The 19621-nt window shown below is 48.3% G+C and overlaps 1 protein-coding gene across 7 annotated transcripts in view; it reads right to left on the bottom strand.

Annotated features, from left to right (window-relative positions):
• Positions 1-17535, bottom strand: part of GTF2I (general transcription factor IIi) — a gene marked incomplete at its 3' end in the record, with an annotated part of 104048 nt that extends 86513 nt beyond the window's left edge. For 5 of the 7 annotated variants that reach the window (XM_082712628.1, XM_082712626.1, XM_082712629.1 and 2 more), the window contains exon 1: positions 16961-17350. Of the gene's footprint in view, positions 1-16960 lie in introns of all 7 variants that reach the window. The other 2 variants (XM_082712627.1, XM_082712625.1) reach the window with 2 other exon arrangements.
• Positions 17536-19621: the final 2086 nt, after the last annotated feature.

The raw sequence follows: 19621 nt of genomic DNA, 5'->3' as shown, positions 1-19621 counted from the left end.
CACGCACCTGGTGTAACTGCAGGGGCTACGCGGAACCAAAGGATCCGGGGTTCCCTGCACCTGGCATTCTAGCTAGGACCACGTGGAACAGGAAGGCAGGCAGTTACTGAGAAGGCAAAGCAGGGACGCTTGGCTGGTCAGTCCGTACAGCCTGCGACTCTTGATCCCAGGGCTAGGAGTCCAAGCCCCACGTTGGGCGTGGAGGCTACTGAAAAGAAAGCAGAGCAGGACACTGGTACCAGGGGAGAAGCAAGAGGGCGCCTAAGCGAGCCTCGCACGCAAAAAATAGCGGCAACTTTAGTCTGCCGGACCTTCTTTCCTGTTTTTTTCAGTTTGCTTAATTCATGCGTTCTCAATGTCTTCTGACCTCATCTTTTGTTTCCCTGATTGGATTTCAAGTCTCCCTTAGAACTTTCGGAGATGACCGTCACTGGACTGCTACTGTTTCCTACATCTCCCATCCCAGGCAGCCACTGGTTAATGGATATGATCCTTTCTGATGTGTCCGAAACCGGACTCCAGCCAGTCTTGCCAATCTTCTTGGATTTCGTGTTGGAGATCCATTTCAAGGATTAGGGTTACCTGGTCCTTACTGTTTTGATCTGTTCTACCTCAAAATAAGCCAACAACCAATTCCATATAAATTTTCATTTTACCATACTGCTTTTAATTTACTGATCCGTGGGGCACCTGGGTGGCTCAGTGGGTTAATTAAGCCTCTGCCTTCAGCTTAGGTCTTGGGATCGAGCCCTGCATAGGGCTCTCTGCTCAGCAGGGAGCCTGCTTCCCTTCCTCTCTCTCTGCCTCCCTCTCTGCCTACTTGTGATCTCTATCAAATGAATAAATAAAATCTTTTAAAAAAATTTACTGATCCTTGCTGTTCATGCTGAACAGCAAAATAACAAAAAGAATATTTTACAGTGAGTCGGAGACTTCATGAAGATTTTCACATATGCCATTATCAGTCTAACAACAGCAAAACACAGAACAAAAAACCCACTGAGGTCTTTAGTATTTTTTATTATGGTGATCTCTAAAATATTACTAAACTGGGTGCCTGGGTGGTTCAGTCAGTTAAGCCTCTGCCTTCAGCTCAGGTATGATCCCAGAGTCCTGGGATCGAGTTCCTTGTTGGGCTCCCTGCTCTGCAGAGCATCTGCTTCTCCCTCTGCCCCTCCCCCTACTCATTCTCTCCATCTTTCTCTCTCTCCCCCCTCTCAAATAAATAAAATATTTTAAAAAATAATAAAATACAGGGGCACCTGGGTGCCCAGGTCGGTTAAGCCTCTGCCTTCAGCTTAGGTCATGATCTCAGGGTCGTGAGATAAAGCCCCAGCACACAGGGCTCTCTGCTCAGCGGGGAGCCTGCTTCCCCCCTCTCTCTCTGCCTGCATCTCTGCCTACTTGTGATCTCTGTCAAATAAATAAATAAAAATAAAATTTTTTTAAATAAAGAAATGAAATGCTACTAAATTTTCAGTACTTGTGTTTCAAATTTAAGCTTTGGATCAGAGGGGTAAGTGGGAAAGTACTATATTACGCTGATTCTTGGTTTTTTGTTTTGTTTTTTTTTTTAAGGGGAAGGTACTGTATTACGCTGATCCTGTTTTTTTTTTTTTTTAATTACATTTTTATCCTATTTCTTCTTTGTATTTCTATTTTGTTAATTTCAACAAGCATCTTTCCATTTCAATCTTACAACATGTGATCTTAGATCAAGGGGGGAAAAAAATCTAGTGCAACCTCCTTGCTCCATTATGTTATAAATGAGAAGCCCAACGTGGAAAGATTAGCTGTCTTGCTGTGGCCGCATGGACAGTTAACTTTTATAACAGGAGCTGGAATCCGTACCTCCAAATTCCCAATTACCTTTTCCATGCACAATAATAACCAAAGAAAAGGTTAAATAGAGGAACCCAAGATAAATAATTATACAGTGATTAAAACTGTAATACTAGGCAATCTTGACGAGGCACTAGAGTAACGGCCACCCACTACAAACAAACTGAAGCCAAAGGACAGTCTCCTTTCTGTGCAAGCAGCACAGACTGCAGGGACACTGAGGAATACTTCACATATCAGCATCAGTCACATTCTATGAAAAAAAACAAAGGATTTGGTTCAAAGAAGAAATATGGAATTACAGGCCAAGTGTTTCTGTGAACACGTAATTTGTGTCACAGAACTCTGCTGACGGGTGCCGCCAGGGGTCACCTTTCCTCTCCACAGCAAATAACAGCCCTCAGAGCTGAGTTTAAACAAGTGTAACTTAATAAAATTTTAGCAAAATCCAAGACCTAGGACTCAGTCCTCAACCAGGAGAAAATGGATTTAAACTGATAGAGGCAACAGGCCCACTATTCTATTCTATTCTCAAAAACTTTGATTTTCGGTGGGCGCCTGGGTGGCTCAGTGGGTTAAAGCCTCTGCCTTTGGCTCAGGTCGGGATCGAGTCCCACATCAGGCTCTCTGCTCAGCGGGGAGCCTGCTTCCTCCTCTCTCTCTCTCTGCCTGCCTCCCTGCCTACTTGTAATCTCTCTGTCAAATAAATAAATAAAATCTTTTTTTTTTTTACTTTATTTTCACAATTTTCTATAAACTGCTAAGGTTCTCTCTGTTATTGTTACTTACAGTGAACAATTAAGATCTACCCACAGAGCTACTTATATACGGTGAAATAAACTTCGAGACTGCAAAAATCATTAACCTTCCTGACTCAATGTTTTGTACAAGAGCCATAACCCCTAAATCCTAGCCAGACACCTGGATGGATGAACACTGAGAAAATACTCAACAGCACCTAAAATACCAACCACAAGGGTACCGCCCATGGAAAACTACAGACAGCACTTAGGACAGGTAATGGTATTCAATTCTGTATTCAATTATGTAATTATTCACCAGGTTTCAGAGGTAAAAACAAAGTAATATTTCTACCAAGACAATCTTTCATCCAAACTTCTTCAGCTTCTGACCTCTACCCCAAAAATGAAGCAGGAGGCATCTGGCTGGTTCACTAGGTAGAACATGTAACTCTTTTTTTTTTTTTTTTTTTTAAGATTTTATTTATTTATTTGACAGATCACAAGTAGGCAGAAGCAGGCAGGGGGGCGGGGGAGCAGGCCCCCTGCTGAGCAGAGAGCCCAACGTGGGGCTCGATCTCAGGACCCTGGGATCATGACCTGAGCCGAAGGCAGAGGCTTTAACCCACTGAGCCACCCAGGTACCCCAGAACATGTAACTCTTAATCTTAGGGTCATGAGTTCAAGCCCCATGTTGCAGGTACAATCTACTTAAAATTTTTATTTTTATTTTTTGAAGATTTTATTTATTTGACAGACAGATCACAAGTAGGCAGAGAGGTAGGCAGAGAGAGAGGAAGGGAAGCAGGCTCCCCACTGAGCAGAGAGCCCGATTAGGGGCTCGATCCCAGGACCCTAGCTAGAATCATGACCTGAGCCGAAGGCAGAGAGGCTTTCGCCACTGAACCACCCAGGCGCCCCTCTACTTAAAATTTTTTAAAAAGGGGAGCCTGGGTGGCTCAGTCCTTAAGCATCTGCCTTTTACTCAGGTGATGATCCCAGGACACCGGGATCCTGCCCCGCATGGGGAGCCCTGCTCAGCCTGAAGCCTGCTCCCCCTGCTTGTGCTCCTCTCTCACTGGGTCTGTCAAATAAATAAAATCTTTAAAAACAAATAAATTAAATATAAAATACATTTAAAAATGCAGTGTGGTTTTCCTGTATCAGGGACAGTCTTTATCTAGGCCGCTACTGAAGATCTCGTCCTTGGCTTTTCTGGAGTCAGTTCCCAGTCGCTCTGCGTCCTATGAGACCTAGTCTCGGGTTATTATTGACGTGAGGTAAAACTCAAATTTACCAACTCATTTCATTAAGAAATCCTAGTCAAGTTTTTTTTTTTTTTTTAATTTATTTATCTGTCAGAGAGGAAGAGAGAGAGACAGCACACACGCAGGCAGAGAGGCAGGCAGAGGCGGAGAGAGAAGCAGGTTCCCCGCTGAGCAAGAAGCCCGATGCGGGGCTCGATCCCAGGACCTGGGAACATGACCTGAGCCGAAGGCAGCGGCTTAACCACTGAGCCACCCAGGCATCCCCCTAGTCAAGTTTTGATTAAATTAGTAATGAAGGCACCATCCTAGTCTAAAGTACATAAACCAACAGAAACATCTTCAGTGAGAAGTAAAAATAATTTCAAGTATCACTTAATTCTAAGGAAAATGTAAAATGGCACCTCAGACTTTTCAAAATAAATTGTATCCTAAAAAAGAAATTTCCTCGGGGTGCCTGGGTGGCTCAATGGGTTAAAGCCTCTGCCTTCAGCTCAGGCCCTGGTCTCAGAATCCTGGGATCGAGCCCCGCATCGGACTCCCTGCTCAGCCGGAGGCCTGCTTCCTCCTCTCTCTCTGCCTGCCTCTCTGCCTACTTGTGATCTCTGTCTGTCAAATAAACAAATAAAATCTTTAAAAAAAAAAAAAAAAAAAGGAAAAGAAATTTCCTCAAAATGATGAGCACAAACAGAAAAGTTAAAATTCCTCATCTAAGATGTCACACATTTTGCCGTAACAGGGTGCCTAAGATAACTGGGAAGGATCTAATGGTTCAATCAGCTGACTTTATCCTAAACAAGTTTCGGCTGCATTAAAATCAATCTGGGTCATCATATGATACTGTATCCCCACAATCTTCTAGGCCGCCGAAATCCTTCTACCTCTGAAGCTGATGGCACTGAACACCTCCACGTTGTACCTATAATCACTAAGTGGTAAAAGCTGAAGAATCGGTTTTCCAGGGAACGTTCCATCCCTAAATTTCAGGTACAGATACTACAGTCAGTTCGGACCGCAAACCCAGAGCTCGTGTCTTCCATCTCCGTCAACGTGCTGCCGTCCGTTCCAAGAACGTCTGCTTGGTAGCTGCTACAGAAGACCTGTTTCAGGTTGATTCACTGACCTATTAATTTGGCTTCTGAAGGATAGCAAAGACATTAACTTGATTTGTTTATTACCCAAGTGAGGCATTTGCCTGACACATTTTACAGAGCAGAACCTTTTTTTTTTTTTTAAACATGAGAAGCTTCTACCTGGGAAAAACAAGGTAAACTGCTTGGGATTACAGGATTATTAAGTAGAATATAACAGAGATCTGACTGATCTTAATACTCCATGTTCTTTTAAACCGTACCATCTACTGTAAAAAAAATTTTTTTTAAAGACTCTATTTATTTATTTGAGAAAGGGAGCACAAGTGGGGGAGCATCGGCAGAGAGAGAAGCAGGCCCTCCTCACCCCCAAGCAAGGAGCCTGATGTGGGAATCAATCCCGACCCTGATCGTGACCTGAGCCACCCAGGCACCCAAATTTGATCAGAGTGTTAATGTTTCCCATTTTCCACTATTCACAATATTTAAATTCCAGAAAAACATTTCATTTTCTGAGATTTAGACAAAAATGATAATGGGATTTTTAGGTCCATGCACTAACCTGCATTCTAAAAAATAAAAATCACCAGCCTCAAGAGGAAAAAAAACCCTTAATTCTAAAAAAGAGAGTTTTGGGGATGGGAGGGATGGGGTGGCGGGTGATGGACACTGGGGAGGGCAGGTGCCATGGTGAGTGCTATGAATTGTGTAAGACTGATGATTCACAGACCCGCACCCCCAAAACAAGAAATACATTATATGTTAATAAAAGTAATTAATTAACTAAAAATTTAAAAAGAGAGTTTCATTATCTCCAAAGTATTACCACAGAAAATACTTATTAACAAAGTAAAGCATGGCACACACCAAGTGATCAAAGTTAACCTAGTCAAGGACAAACAGACCTCACGTCCCACCCAACAGACTGTACTGAGAACACTGTGATATTCCTGCCTAAATACATCGGGCAAACCCAAGCTGAGGGACATTCTGTAAAACAACATCTTCAAAAAGGTCAAGGGCACCAATTTCAAAGGCCAAGGAGCTGTTCTAACGTGAGGTGTATTAGAGGAACAAGACAACTGAGTGAAAACTGGATTAGACAGAGCCTTTTGTTCTGAAGAGACATCTGGCAGGGCTGCCCTGGATCAGGTTGTGAGCCTGGGTCCTGGGATGGAGCCCCGCACCGGACTCCCTGCTCAGTGGGGCGTCAGCTTCTCCCTCTCCTCTCTCCGTCTGCCTCCCTTCTCAGGCTCTCTCCCTCTCAAATAAATAAATAAAATCTTGAAAGAAAAAAAAAAAGCGACATCTGGCAAATCCTGAATGGGGTTTTTGGTTGAAGGATATATGGGAAATTTGTTTGCTGTCAGTTTCAGTGTCCCACATAATGTTTAAAGCACTAAGTACATATAAGCTAATCAAATTTTTCTACTTTTGCCTTATCTCAGTATGTTGAAGTATATCTCAGGTGTTGAAGTCTTGCTGCCTTTTTTTTTTTTTAAAGATTTTATTTATTCATTCGACACAGAGAGATCACAAGTAGGCAGAGAGGCAGGCAGAGAGAGAGGAGGAAGCAGGCTCCCCGCAGAGCAGAGAGCCTGATGTGGGGCTCGATCCCAGGACCCTGAGATCATGACTTGAGCTGAAGGCAGAGGCTTAACCCACTGAGCCACTCAGGCACCCCAAACCTGGGCCTTTTAATTTGGACAGTATTTGTTACTGACCATGTGTCTCTGCTCTAGACTGGGGTGGGAGGAGGAATCCTGCCACTCCAGCACTAACACAGTGCCTGGCACATAGTAAGCATTCTTGACACATGTGCTAATTCAACAATGAATCCTAAACTTCTGGTGGATGTTTTCCCCCCAATATTAGAACTTAGCCACATGGAGGCTATCAGATAATAGCTCGCTGGCTAAAATGTCTAAGTCAGAAAGTGTAATCGATAATTTGATCCCAAGGAACTGTCTGGGTCACTCAGTCGATAAGCATCTGCCTTTGGCTCAAGTCATGAGGGTCATGGGATCGAGCCCCATATCGGGCTCCCTGCTCACCGGGAAACCTGCTTCTCCCTCTCCCACTCCCCCTGCTTCTGCTCCCTCTCTCTTTTCTTGTAGAAATAAAATTAGAAATCCCTAAGATGAACCACTGCTCAAGATGGATTTTTAAGTCGACGTTTTTTAAGTTTTGATGACTGGCTCTGCTTATGTTTTAAGATGTTTAATTCTTCATTTCTACCTGCTGCAATAAAGCTGGTAATCATGTCAGTAAAAGCACTCTCAAGAAGAAACAAAATACATTTGGAAGGTTAAGATTTGAAATGACCTGTAACGGTTATATTAATGCCTAAAACTTTACACCCTTCACCACCACATTTTAAAAAACATGTTGAAATACCTAACAAAAATAGCTACATTTTCTTTTTTTTTTTTTTTTTAAAGACAGGTGAAAGGAAGAATTACAAAATAAAATGAAGCCAGGGAAAGAGAATCTGTCCAGCTGATGATCCCAAGTTCAGTCCTGAACCCCACAAGTAGCCAAAGCAATGTCCTTGAAAAACAACCAAAAAAGCACCTTATCAACTTTTCTTGGCACTAGAGTTTAAGAGAAAATGTTTGCAAATGCACAGATTATCCTTTTAAATTGACAGTCCAGATCTGGCTCTACCAATATACTAAGAATGTATCCTTTTGACCTTATTAGAAATTTAAAAATTGGGACGCCTGGGCGGCTCAGTTGGTTAAGCGGCTGCCTTCGGCTCAGGTCATGATCCCAGCATCCTGGGATCGAGTCCCACATCGGGCTCCTTGCTCGGCGGGGAGCCTGCTTCTCCCTCTGCCTCTGCCTGCCATTCTGTCTGCCTGTGCTCGCTCTCTCCCCCTCTCTCTCTGATAAATAAATAAAATCTTTTAAATAAATAAATAAATAAATAAAAAGAAAATAAAATAAAAAAAATAAAAAAAAGAAATAGGTTGTGTCCTGAGGCTTCGCAGAACACACCCAGACAGCCCTCAACATGCTGGGTGAGTAAGGACTGCTCCAAAAGCATAAGGGACTCCTTTTTCCCCAAAGCTTAAACATAGCCGATGAACAGTGAACAGCTCAGCCACTCATTCTGCAGGTGTAAGAAAACTGTTCCGGGGCACTTGGGGGGCTTAGTCGGTTGAGCATCTGCCTTGGACTCAGGTCATGATCTCAGGGCTGGGATGGAGCCCTAAGTCAGGCTCCCTGTCCCCCTGCCCCTCCCCCCTGCTTGCTCATGTTCAGGCTCGCTCTCTCTCAAATAAATACATCTCTAAAAAAAATCTTAAAAAAACTATTTTAAAAGGTGAGTTCTTAAAGACCATTGTTAAAAAAAAAGTTCTTCCAACAGATAAGGCTATAAATAAAGGAAAAACTATGAAATAAGGAGACTCAAAAAGTGAGTATCTAGTCAAGGGACTACCCCACTATTTCACAACATACCCCAGAAAAAAGTATGCTAAAAGCTTTGCAGAAGCAATCAGCATGATAATAATTTTTTAAAGTAGGCTCCATACCCAGTGTGGAGCCCAAAGCAGAGCGTGCACTCAGGAGCCTGAGGTTCAAGACTTGAGCGGAGATCTAGAGACAGACACCTGACCGACTGAGCCACGCAGGCCCCAGAAAAATAAATTTTAACTTACTGTAACAAATACTAAGCTACAGACTACATATGCAAATGGAATTCAAACTCAACAGCTATCCTCAAAGGGGTAGGACCCACAGGATCAACAATCTCCACACGCTCTGCCTAACCAGGGCTCCCTTTAACCAAACACCTAAACTGGATTGAACTCTTCACTCCTCTCTGCTTCTACAATTACACTATAATATAATCAATACAGCAGTTTCAAAAAATTATTTCTTTGGCCACACTATAAAAAAACTTCAAGAATCCAAAAGCCACTTTAAGGATTTAAAAAGGAAGGACAGGGCACTTGGGTGGCTCAGTGGGTTGGGCCTCTGCCTTCGGCTCAGGTCATAATCCCAGGGTCCTAGGATGAATGAAGCCCCACATCGGGCTGTCTGCTCAGCGGGGAGCCTGCTTCCCTCTCTCTCTCTCTCTCTCTGCCTGCCTCTCTGCCTACTTGTGATCTCTGTCTGTCAAATAAATAAATAAAATCTTAAATAAATAAATAAATAAAAATAAAAGTAAAAAATAAAAAGGCAGTACAGAGGCTCCTGGGTGGCTCCGTCAGTTAAGCATCTGCCTTCGGCTCAGGTCATAATTCCAGGGTTCTGGGATCGAGCCCCGCATCGGGCTCCCTGCTCAGCTCCCTCTCCCTCTGCCCCTCTCCCCAACTCTCTCGTTCACACTCTACCAAATAAATAAATAAGATCTTTAAAAAGTAAATTAAAAAGGAAGGACATTCTGACACATCCTGTAACACAGATGAACCTTGGAGACATTATGCTAAGCAAAGCAAACCTGTCAGGGAAGGACCAATTCTATACTTGTGCAGTCCCTGAAATCATCAAATCACAGGCCGAAAGTATAACAGTGGGTGCAAGGGGCTGGGGTAAGGGGAGACCTAGACTGTGTTTAACAGGCAGTTTCAGGTTAGGAAGATGAAAAAGTCCCAGGGATACCTGCGTGGCGCAGACTCTTGGTTTTGGCTCAGGCCATGATCTCTGAACTATGCACTTAGAAATGGTTAAAATGGGCACCTGGTCCCCTCAGTCAGTAGCGCACACAACTCCTGATCTCATGGTCATGAGTTTGAGCCCCATGTTGGGCATGGAACCTACTTAAAAAAAAAAAATGGTTAAAATCATTACTTATATGATTTCTCTGTAGTATCTTCATTGCAAGTATTATGTAGTTATCATAATAGTTAACAATACGCTAAATATAAACTATAAATGAAAAATGGTCCAGTTCTGTGGTATGTATATTTTGTGACTTTTTTTTTTTTTAATCACTATGAGGAACCACTTGAAAGAAAGAAGTGTTCATGGTGGAGATAGCAGACACAAATTTATTCTTTACAAAGGGGACAAGTGCTATTTACATGGGTTTTCTATACTTTGGGGACTTTTGTTCAGATCTATCCAAATTCTTCTGCTCCAAAAAAAAAGCATTAAAAAGAAAAACAATGATCCAGCAATTCCACTCCTGAGTAAATACACAAAAGATCTGAGAACAGGCTCCAGAACACACTGGTGAACCAATGTCCACAGCAGCCCAAAAGCAGAAGCAATCTAAGTGTCCACCAATGGATGAAAGCACCAATAAAACGCTGGACACTGCGTGGTGGTCCAACACTCCTCAGCCATAGAGAGCTGAGTGGAGTTCAGACAAAGGCCACAACACAGTGAGCCTGGAAACAATGCGCTTAGTGAAATAAACCAGACACAAAATAACCAACATGGCATGATTCCACTTTAAGACAGAGAGGCAAGGGGCCCCTGGCTGTCTCAGTCAATACAACTTGTTACTTTGGGGGCACCTGTGTGGCTCAGTGGGTTGAGCCTCTGCCTTCTGCTCAGATCATGATCTCAGGGTCCTGGAATCGAGTCCTGCATTGGGCTCTCTGCTCGGCTGGGAGCCTGCTTTCCCCCCCACCCACCCCGCCTGCCTCTCTGCCTACTTGTGCGCTCTGTCAAATAAATAAATAAAATCTTGGGGGAAAAAAGAAGGAACTTGTTACTCTTAACTCAGGGTTGTGAGTTCAAGCCCATGTTAGACACACAGTCTACTTAAAACTAAATGAATAGGGGCGCCTGGGTGGCTCAGTGGGTTGGGCCTCTGCATTCGGCTCAGGTCATAATCCCAGGGTCCTAGGATGAATGAAGCCCCACATCGGGCTCTCTGCTCAGCGGGGAGCCTGCTTTCCCCTCTCTGCCTGCCTCTCTGCCTACTTGTGATCTCTGTCTGTCAAATAAATAAAAAGATCTTAAAAAAATAAAATAAATGAATAAATCAAGTAAGTAAGTAATAAAGAATAAAATAGGCAAATTCATAGAGACAAAAAGTGTATGAGAGGTTACCAGAGGCTGGGGGAGAAGAGAAATGGTGAGTTATTGCTTAATGGGTACAGAGTGTCTATTTGGGGTGGGAAAAAACAAAAAGAGTTTAGAAACAGTGGTGATGAACTGTACAACATTCTGAATGTAATTAATGTCACTGAGCAAAAAAATGCTTAAAAAAAAAAGAAAAGCTTAAATATACTTCAAGTGGCACAAAGGAAGAGAAGGAACAGGAGGAAGAAGTGAAGCGAACGGGTTTCCCAGTAACTGTTCAGCCAGTTTTCAAACTCATTCCAGAACGAGGCTCAGTCTCTATTTAATAAAGTGGGTATAACACACGCTGTCATCCTTCTCTGTCACATGACCGATGACATAATGTAACTGAAGTGTTTGCTGCCGGGCCACAAGTAAGATAGCTACGCCTTCCTTTCCTTCTTTAATTACCCTGGAAAATGACGACTACTTTCAACTCCTTTACTACGTTCTAACTCAAATATGCCAACATCACCAGTAGGGAAAGAGGTCGCTACCTCTAAAACTGGTGAGGGCTGAAGACAAAGTAGGCGCAGAGAATTTATGCACTGAGTAAACAGGTCCAGAAGGCTATTTTTCAATGATAAATTCACTATTTACAAGGTAGACATGTTCCATCTCCATGACACAAATTTATAAGTTCTCAGCTCGTCTGAAGCAGATACCCCAAATAAAACCAAACTCTTCACACTCTGTAGAATTATACTATAAATAAAATAACCACATACACGAACTTTTAGGGGAAAAAAGAAACACGTTATTTCCTTTAGCCCTTCTACAAATACAAAACAATTCAACAGTTACAAGGAAAAGAATCCCAAGAAGTCCCTGCCTTTCCAGAGCTTATATTCTTCAGTGTGGGGAGATGAACCCTGTAGTCAGGATTACTGGGACAATGTTTATTTCCTTAGAAAACTCAGTTTCTCAGAAGTATTCAACACAGTGCTTTTATGGCTAATTTTACTGAATACTTTCTGTCGGCCACATACCATCCCAAGCACTGTCTTTCACTCAATCCTCACAACAACCTGTAAGAGAAACAGGGTTCTCTCATCACCATCCCTGTTTTTTTTAAACAGGGAAAATGAGGCACAAAACAGTGTAGAGAATTGCTCAAGGTTAACGACCAGGAGGTGCACCAGGCAGGATCAGAACCCGTGTCTAGGTCACAGTCTTCTCCCACGATCATAAACACATTTTGCCTCTTAAGTTACATTTTAAATAAACTAATTCTTTAAAAATCCTCTATAGTTCTTGGTTTTTGGTTTGTTATTTTTTTTTTAAGATTTTATTTATTAGAGAGAGAGCAAGACCTCTCTCTCCTGAGAGAGAGAGGAAGAAGCAGAGAGAAACCTTCCGCAGACTCCATCCTGAGCCCCACGCGGGGCTCGATCTCATAACCCTGAGCCCTGAGATCACTACCTGAGCAGAAACCAAGAGTCAGACCCTCAATGAACTGAGCCACCCGGCGCCCCAAAAGCCCTCTACGGTTTTCAGTCAAGCTACAACCAAGGAACAATGAGTCAATTCTCCCATCAACTAAAAATCCCTGGCTCTTTCGAACTTTCTCTGTGTTCCCACTCCGCCAAAGTGAAAAGAGCAGAAGAGTTAAGTGCCAGAAAGAAAACACAAACAAGCCAGGGTAGAAAGACAAGGACTGCAGAAACAAAGAGAAAGAAAGAAAACAAACACAGGAAAACTGCCGTGGAGAGTTCCAGCAAAGCACAGATAAGAGAGAGGAGAACGGTAAAGGACAAAAAAAAAAAAAAAAGGAAAATGAATGTCAAGACGCTACCATCAGTACTTGCAATGATTTTATCCACATCATTTTCCCACTGTACTTACAGCCTTTAAATACTAATTCTCAATTTTATTCCCTAGACAAGTCACCTCAGGCTACACTCTGGCCAACCGAGTATTGTGCAGGCTGCGATGTTGCCACTTAGACCGCCTTGAAGGGCGCCTGGGTGGCTCCGTGGGTTAAAGCCTCTGCCTTCAGCTCAGGTCATGATCCCAGGGTCCTGGGATGCAGCCCCGCATCGGGGTCCCTGCTTCTCCTTCTCCAGCTCCCCCTGCTTGTGTTCCCCCTCTCGCTGTCATAATAAAATCTTTAAAAAAAGGGGCGCCTGGGTGGCTCAGTGGGTTAAGCCGCGGCCTTCGGCTCAGGTCATGATCTCAGGGTCCTGGGATCAAGCCCCACATAGGGCTCTCTGCTCAGCGGGGAGCCTGCTTCCTCCTCTCTCTCTGCCTGCCTCTCTGCCTACTTGTGATCTCTGTCTGTCAAATAAATAAATAAAATCTTTAAAAAAAAATCTTAAAAAAAACCACCTTGATTACAAGAAATCTCAACTTCACAATTATAACCAACCAACTGATTTCATTTCCAACTTTCAGTTAGTAACAATGAATAAGCTTCACCCAATGAATGTATACAACTTTTGAAAAAAATGATCCAATGATCATCAGTAGATTGCTACTGATAAAACTTCTGGGAATTACTCTTGAGGTAAATTGCCTCTAATGTATTTCTAAAACAGTATTTCTAGCAGAAATACTGTCCTCAGAGTATTCGCAACTCTTCAGAAATTTTTTTTCGCTTAGACATACATAAAAATCACTTGATCAGCATCTGTTTAAGCCATCGGTCAAAACAATTTCATGGGAATTATACCACAACAGTTACCAAGAGAACTGCAATATTTTAAAATGCATGTTTTCAATGAAGAAACCACGGCAGAACCGAGTCAGGTAGAACGCAATGCAGAAGCCAGCCAACACTAATAAAGGGAAAAGGTTAAGTGTTTAGTAATTTCTCAGTGTCTTATCTACGGCTCCTTTAATAACAACCTGGAGAAAGGGTGCTTGTCCTCCAGGCTTTGGGTTGGAACACACAAGCCATCTATGCGTCGTCAAAAATGACAGAACATTCCTCCTACCTAACTTGAGTCACTTTCTCCCGAAGGAAGTCCACTACAATGAACTCAAAACTTTCTCAAGACTTGTGCCCTAAGAAAAAGAACCTCAGAACCTACAAATTTAATGACCATCTTTGTAGTCATTCTTAAAAGTAAACCAAATGGGGGTGCCTGGCTGCTCAGTCAGTGTGCAGAGCGCCACTCCTGATCTCAGGGCCCAGGGTTCAAGCCCCCGTAGGGCATACAACCTACATTAAAATAAATAAGTAAATAAACCAAACCACTGGAAGCGCCTGGGGCTTGTGAGGAGGAGTGGGTGGGGAGAGTCAGGGCTGCAGGAGATCTGGGCCTCCCAAATCTCAGTATCAAGATCAGGCCCTATCAGGCCTTTCAGATTTCCCGATTACACTCAGGGGTGTGAAGGGATGCTTCAGCCACCTCTGGGAGGAGGTAATAAATGCCAGTGCTGTAAATACATGACAAAATGATTGAGAGTAGGAAAAAAAAGCCAAGATAATTTAGGTTTCTAATTTTGTCCTGTACTTTTAAATCCACGCCTCCTTTTAAAACCTGAGATGAAAATCTAGAGTAGGGGCGCCCGGGTGGCTCAGTGGGTTAAGCCTCTAACTTCAGCTCAGGTCATGATCCCAGGGTCCTGGGATCGAGCCCCGCATCAGGCTCTCTGCTCAGTGGGGAGCGTGCTCCCCCACCCCCCAGCCTATTTGTGATCTCTGTCAAATAAATAAATATCTTTAAAAAAAAAAAAAAAGAAAAGAAAAAAATCTCTTAGAGTAAATTTCCTACACTCATAACTGAATTTTGCACCGTAGGGAACAGCTCTCAAAGCGCCACCAGTGCATTGAACCAGGCAGCACTGCCTGTGAACTAGTTAGAAATGCAAATGACAGGGCGCCACCCCAGACCTGCAGAATCCCAATGTCTCGGGTGGGGCTCCGCACTTGTGTTTTAACAAGCCCTCCAGGGGTTGCTGGTGCTCACAGGCTTAGGGGTTGAGAGTCAGACCAGCTAGGATCAAATCCTGGGGTAAGGCTGACTTGCTGAATAATCAGGAGTAAATTACTCAGCTTCTCTAGACTTGTTCCTCATCGACACAAGGGAATCACGGGGTTGTTTTGAAGATTAAATAAGAAAATAAATGTTAAGCGCTCAGGAGGGATGCCGGGCACCTGTTGCTGTTACTCCCCTATGCAAGGCCCTGTGACCGTCTGTACACTGAGAGGAGAGACAAAGGTAGAAAAGGCTTAATCCCTACCCTCCTACCCACTGACCACCTAGGCAGACACGAGTGCAAGGGCGCAGAACCAAACACACTCACAGGGCAAAGGAAGATACCCTCCTAGAAGGGGCACACAAGCTGACCGGGACACCTCACGAAGAAACCAATTCTGACCCAACAATGCAAGGGACAGCTTTCAGTAACTGCCTGCGAGCAAGAACAGAGTCCCAAAGTCTGCAGAAAAAGTCCTTCCGGACGACCAAAGTCCAAAGGAGGCAAAAGGGGATTCCGCGCCAGGCGGTACCACTCTGGAGCTGAAGAATGGACAAAACGGGGGCGCCTGGGTGGCTTAGGTCGTGATCTCAGGGTCCTGGGATCAAGTCTGACATCAGCCTCTCCACCGCTGAGCAGGGAGCCTGCTTCCCCCCTCTCCCTCTGCCTGCCTCTCTGCCCACTTGTGATCTGTGTCAAGTAAATAAGCAAAATACTAAAAAAAAAAAAAAAAAAAAAAAAGATTTGGGGGCGCCTTGGTGGCTCAATGGGTTGAGCCTCTGCCTTCGGCTCAGATCATGGTCTCAGGGTCCTGGGATCGAGCCCTGCTCCGGGCTCTCTGCCCAGCGCAGAGCCTGCTTCTCCCCTTTCTCTCTCTGCCTGCCTATGATCTCTATGTCAAATAAATAAAATCTTTAAAAAAAAAAAAAAAAAAGGAAAAGAACTGACAAAACAAATGTGCAGACGTAGTAGCACATAAAATGTCATTCCCCGTCCTAGGCCTCAGCCTCGCGGGAAGGCTCGGCCTCCGCAGGGTCCCCCGAGGCACCCTCGTTTGCAAACCAACTTCCCCTGCGGATTCCCGAGCGCCCCAACGCGGCTCTTCCGCCCTCGGGCCGGTCCAGCCATTGTCTGCGGCGCGGCCGAAGGCGGCGCAGGGAGGCGTCCGCTCGGAGCCCCGCATCCGCGGCGGCGGGCGACGGCTGCGGCCGCACGGGACCGCGGAGCGTCCCGAGCCGCACGACAAAGAACACACAGCTCGCTTCCCTGAAGGGCGCCACTTGCACGAAGGAGGGGACAGGTTCGTCCCACCCGCAGCCCGCCGCGGGGCCGGCGCGGTCCGCGCGGCTTCTGGCCAGGGCCCGAAGGCCGAGGCTTTCCTTCCGGTCATTGTGTCCATTTCCCCCCGAAGCACAGGCCCCGCGGGGACGGCGCGCCGGCCGGGCCCGGGACAAAGCCCCACTCCGGGCTCCACCTGGGCGCGGGCAGGGGCGGGGAGGAGCGGGCGCGGGGAGGAGCGGGCGCGGGGAGGGGCGTCGCGGCCCGGCCCGCCTGCCCGCCGGCCGCAGTAACCAGGCAGCGCCGCGGCGCCGCCCCGGCCGCCCGCCGGCCAATCGCGCGCGTCTGCCGCCCGGGCGCACGAGCCCCGGAGACACCAGGCCGAGCGCGACCCCACGGCTCGGGCCTGGCACCGCGCGCGCCCCCGCACCGCCCGAGCCGGCCAATCAGCGGCCGGGCATGCGCAGCCCGCGGGCTCGCTCGCGCGCGGGCCTCACGCGTGAGCCCCCCCCGCGCGGCGCCGGCGCGCGCGCCCCTCCCCCCCGCGCACCCAGGCGCGCGCGTGCAACCGCCGTCCCCCGCGACCGCGGCGGCTCCTGCCCCACCCCCCACGCCGGCGGTCCGGGGTGTGCGGGGGGGAGCGGGGGGAGGGGGGGTCCCGGCCCCCCCGCCGCGGCCGCCGCCGACCCCCCACCCCCGTCGGGGGCAGGCCCCGGAGCGGGCGCGTCTCGAATAAAGGCCCCGCTCGTGATGGCCACCGGGGCGGGGGCCGGGGGCCGAGGCGACAGGGACTCACCCGAGTGCAGCCGCCTCCAGGCAGCGCCGGGGCCGGGGGAGCCGAAGGGAAGCGAGTGTGGGCCGCGCGCGAGCTGCGGCCGCGGCGGGGCAGCTTCGGCTGAGGCGAGCGGGCGAGCGGGCAGGAGGTGAGAGGGCGAGGGGCCCGGGCGTCTCGGCCGAGCTCCTGTCACCGCCGCATGGCCGCCCCGGCAGGGCCTCGCTCAGCGCCGAGATCCGCGCACAGGGGACCGGGGGAGAGGCCGGGGTAACCGCGGCAGGCGGGCGGCCTCAGCCGGAGAGCGCGTGCGGGGAAGCGGGGGGGCGATCGGTGGCCCCTTTTCTCTGCTCTCCGAGCTTCTCTCTCACCCTCCTCCTCCTCCTCCTCTTTTTTTTTTTTTTTTTTTTTTGTTCCTCGAAGGCGCGCTGCGCCTGCGCACCCGCAGCGCCGCCCAGCGGGAGTTGTAGTTTCGGGTCCGTCCCCACCAACGCGGCGGCGGGGGCGGCGGACTACGACTCCCAGGAAGCCTCGCGCGGGCGAGCCCCGAACCCGGGGACGCGGCGAGCGCGGCGCCCGGCCCTCTCCGGCAAGGACTGTCAATGGAGGCGCGGGTGGTGGGAGCGAGAACATGGCTGCACCTGGGGCCTGCGCGGCCGCCCGGGTGGGGGAGGGGAGCCGGGGCGCGGGGCGCCTCTCTAGGCCGGGGCAGGCGGCCCCCGCTTGCTCAGCGCGGCGCTGCCGCCGGCCTGAGCCACCGTCCAGGGCTCGCACTCACTGTTGCACCCGAGATTCCCCGCCGATGGCGAGGCCGGAACGCGGCGAGGGCCGGGGCGCCCCCAGGCCGGCCGGCCCCTCTCGGTGCTCCGCCAAGGGACCTCCTCCGCCCCGCACCCCCCTCCGGGACACAAAGAACTCCTCTGTTAGTTTTGAAAGCTTTTGCCCCCCAAAGCGGCCGGAGGAGACCGTTGCCCCAACTTGGGACGGGGCGACGGGAGGGGACGCGCCTGCCTTTCTTGACCCGCCCCCGCCCCAGGCTCTCCTCCCGCGCCCCCGCTGGACGCGGGGAAGCGAAGTGGCGGGGAAGCCACGGAGCGGGCGCGGAAAACCTGCCCCGCAGCCGCTCGTTTTGCTCGGTCAACCGCGCCGACAGGCGACCGAACATCCCGCCCTCCACCCCCCAATGATCCTTTCAACTTGGGGAGCCTTCGAGAATGTCGAGAAGGACGAGACCCGGCTCTCGCCCCCTCCGTGGAACTCAGAAGTTTTTACAACACTCGAGCCCGGAGGTCGTTAGGGGGTTCTGCAAAAGCACGAGACCGAACGAGGTCGCGATTCCTGTCCCCAGCGGGGACGGGGGCGGTGGGGGGGGAACCCCCACGCCGGCCGCCCCCCCGCCCCCATCTCCACCCCCGCCCCCACCCCCACCCCCTCCTCCTCGGTAGGTGGCGACCACGGCGCTTTTTCCAGCCTTTGTCGCTGGAAAGAAAACTTTCCGGGCAGCCGGTCTTTTTTGATGTAGGTCCAAGAGCTGCCCTCGGAGTCCTCGTTCACCGAGCAGCGCGCCCCATCTTTCCCGCATGGACCGCACCCAGACAGCCGCCTCTCGAGTTTCCAGGCCGGGTTTTTGGTTTTTTTGGGTTTTTTTTTTTTTTTAATTAGATAGAGACTTTATACCGATCCCTGCGGGAGCAGTCTGATGGCAGACGGTCCCCACACGTCCACGGTTTCCCCTACAACCTTTTCCCAGGCATGTTCGTCCCCGCCTCCTGCGATCGTCCGGGCTCCTCCGAGGCGTTCCCTGCGTTTTCCCAACAACAGTTTTCTTGGGAAATGCAGTCGCATTTCATTAACGTCTTGGAATATTGAATTTAAAGTGCGTGTTCCCAGGAGCACGTACAACCGACGGATGTCGAAGGAACCCAGGTAGCTTTGGGGACGTCCGCCGTGGAGCCGAGAGGGGCAGCCGGCCTTGCCGGGGAGGACACTCAGCTGCTCTGGGCATCGGTGAGGGTGTTTTGCCCCGGAAGGTCCAGGACAGCGGAGGAAGGACGCACTGGGTGTCCTGGTGTCATGGAGTCGCATCCGGAGAGTGTCAGAAAGTGAGCCCGAGAGGCAGAAGTTCATGTAGTCCAGATTACACTTGTCATCATTGAAAGCGTGTTTGCCCCCCGGCGTCTATGAGTTTCACGTTGTTGCTGCTTCATGAAACACTCCCAAGTTCTTTGGGGTGGAAGCAATTCCTAAAACCATGGAGTCCTAAAGCAGTTCCTCAAGCCTCAGCTGGCTTTGAATTGGCCCTTTCGAGACAATGACCGGTGTATGCAATGGTGTGTGGTTCCCACTCATTTCTTCTGCCTACTGCCGTTGGGGACTGTACCCCTCACATTCGTGTCTTAGAGTCACAAATACGCTTTTATGTCTCTTAAGCCCTGGCTCACCGCCTTGTCAGTTACTGGTGGTAACTTACATACTGTTTTTGGCCAAGGGAGGGGTGCCTCACCTCACTGATAGGTGCTGTGTTCATTGTGACTGTACAGATACGGTCTCAGCAGGGCAGAGTTGTTTTTCCAGCGTAGGATCAAATTGCTGTTTGGGGGGGGTAGGCGACAAATGATTGGTGTTTAGGGGTGGAATCCTTTGTTACATCGCGCACAGCTAGCCGTGATCAGAATCATGTTCTAA

The sequence above is a fragment of the Mustela nivalis genome (assembly GCF_964662115.1).
Source record: "Mustela nivalis genome assembly, chromosome: 19".
In the NCBI taxonomy this organism is placed as follows: Eukaryota; Metazoa; Chordata; class Mammalia; order Carnivora; family Mustelidae; genus Mustela; species Mustela nivalis.
This window is presented reverse-complemented; position numbering and strand designations above follow the sequence as displayed.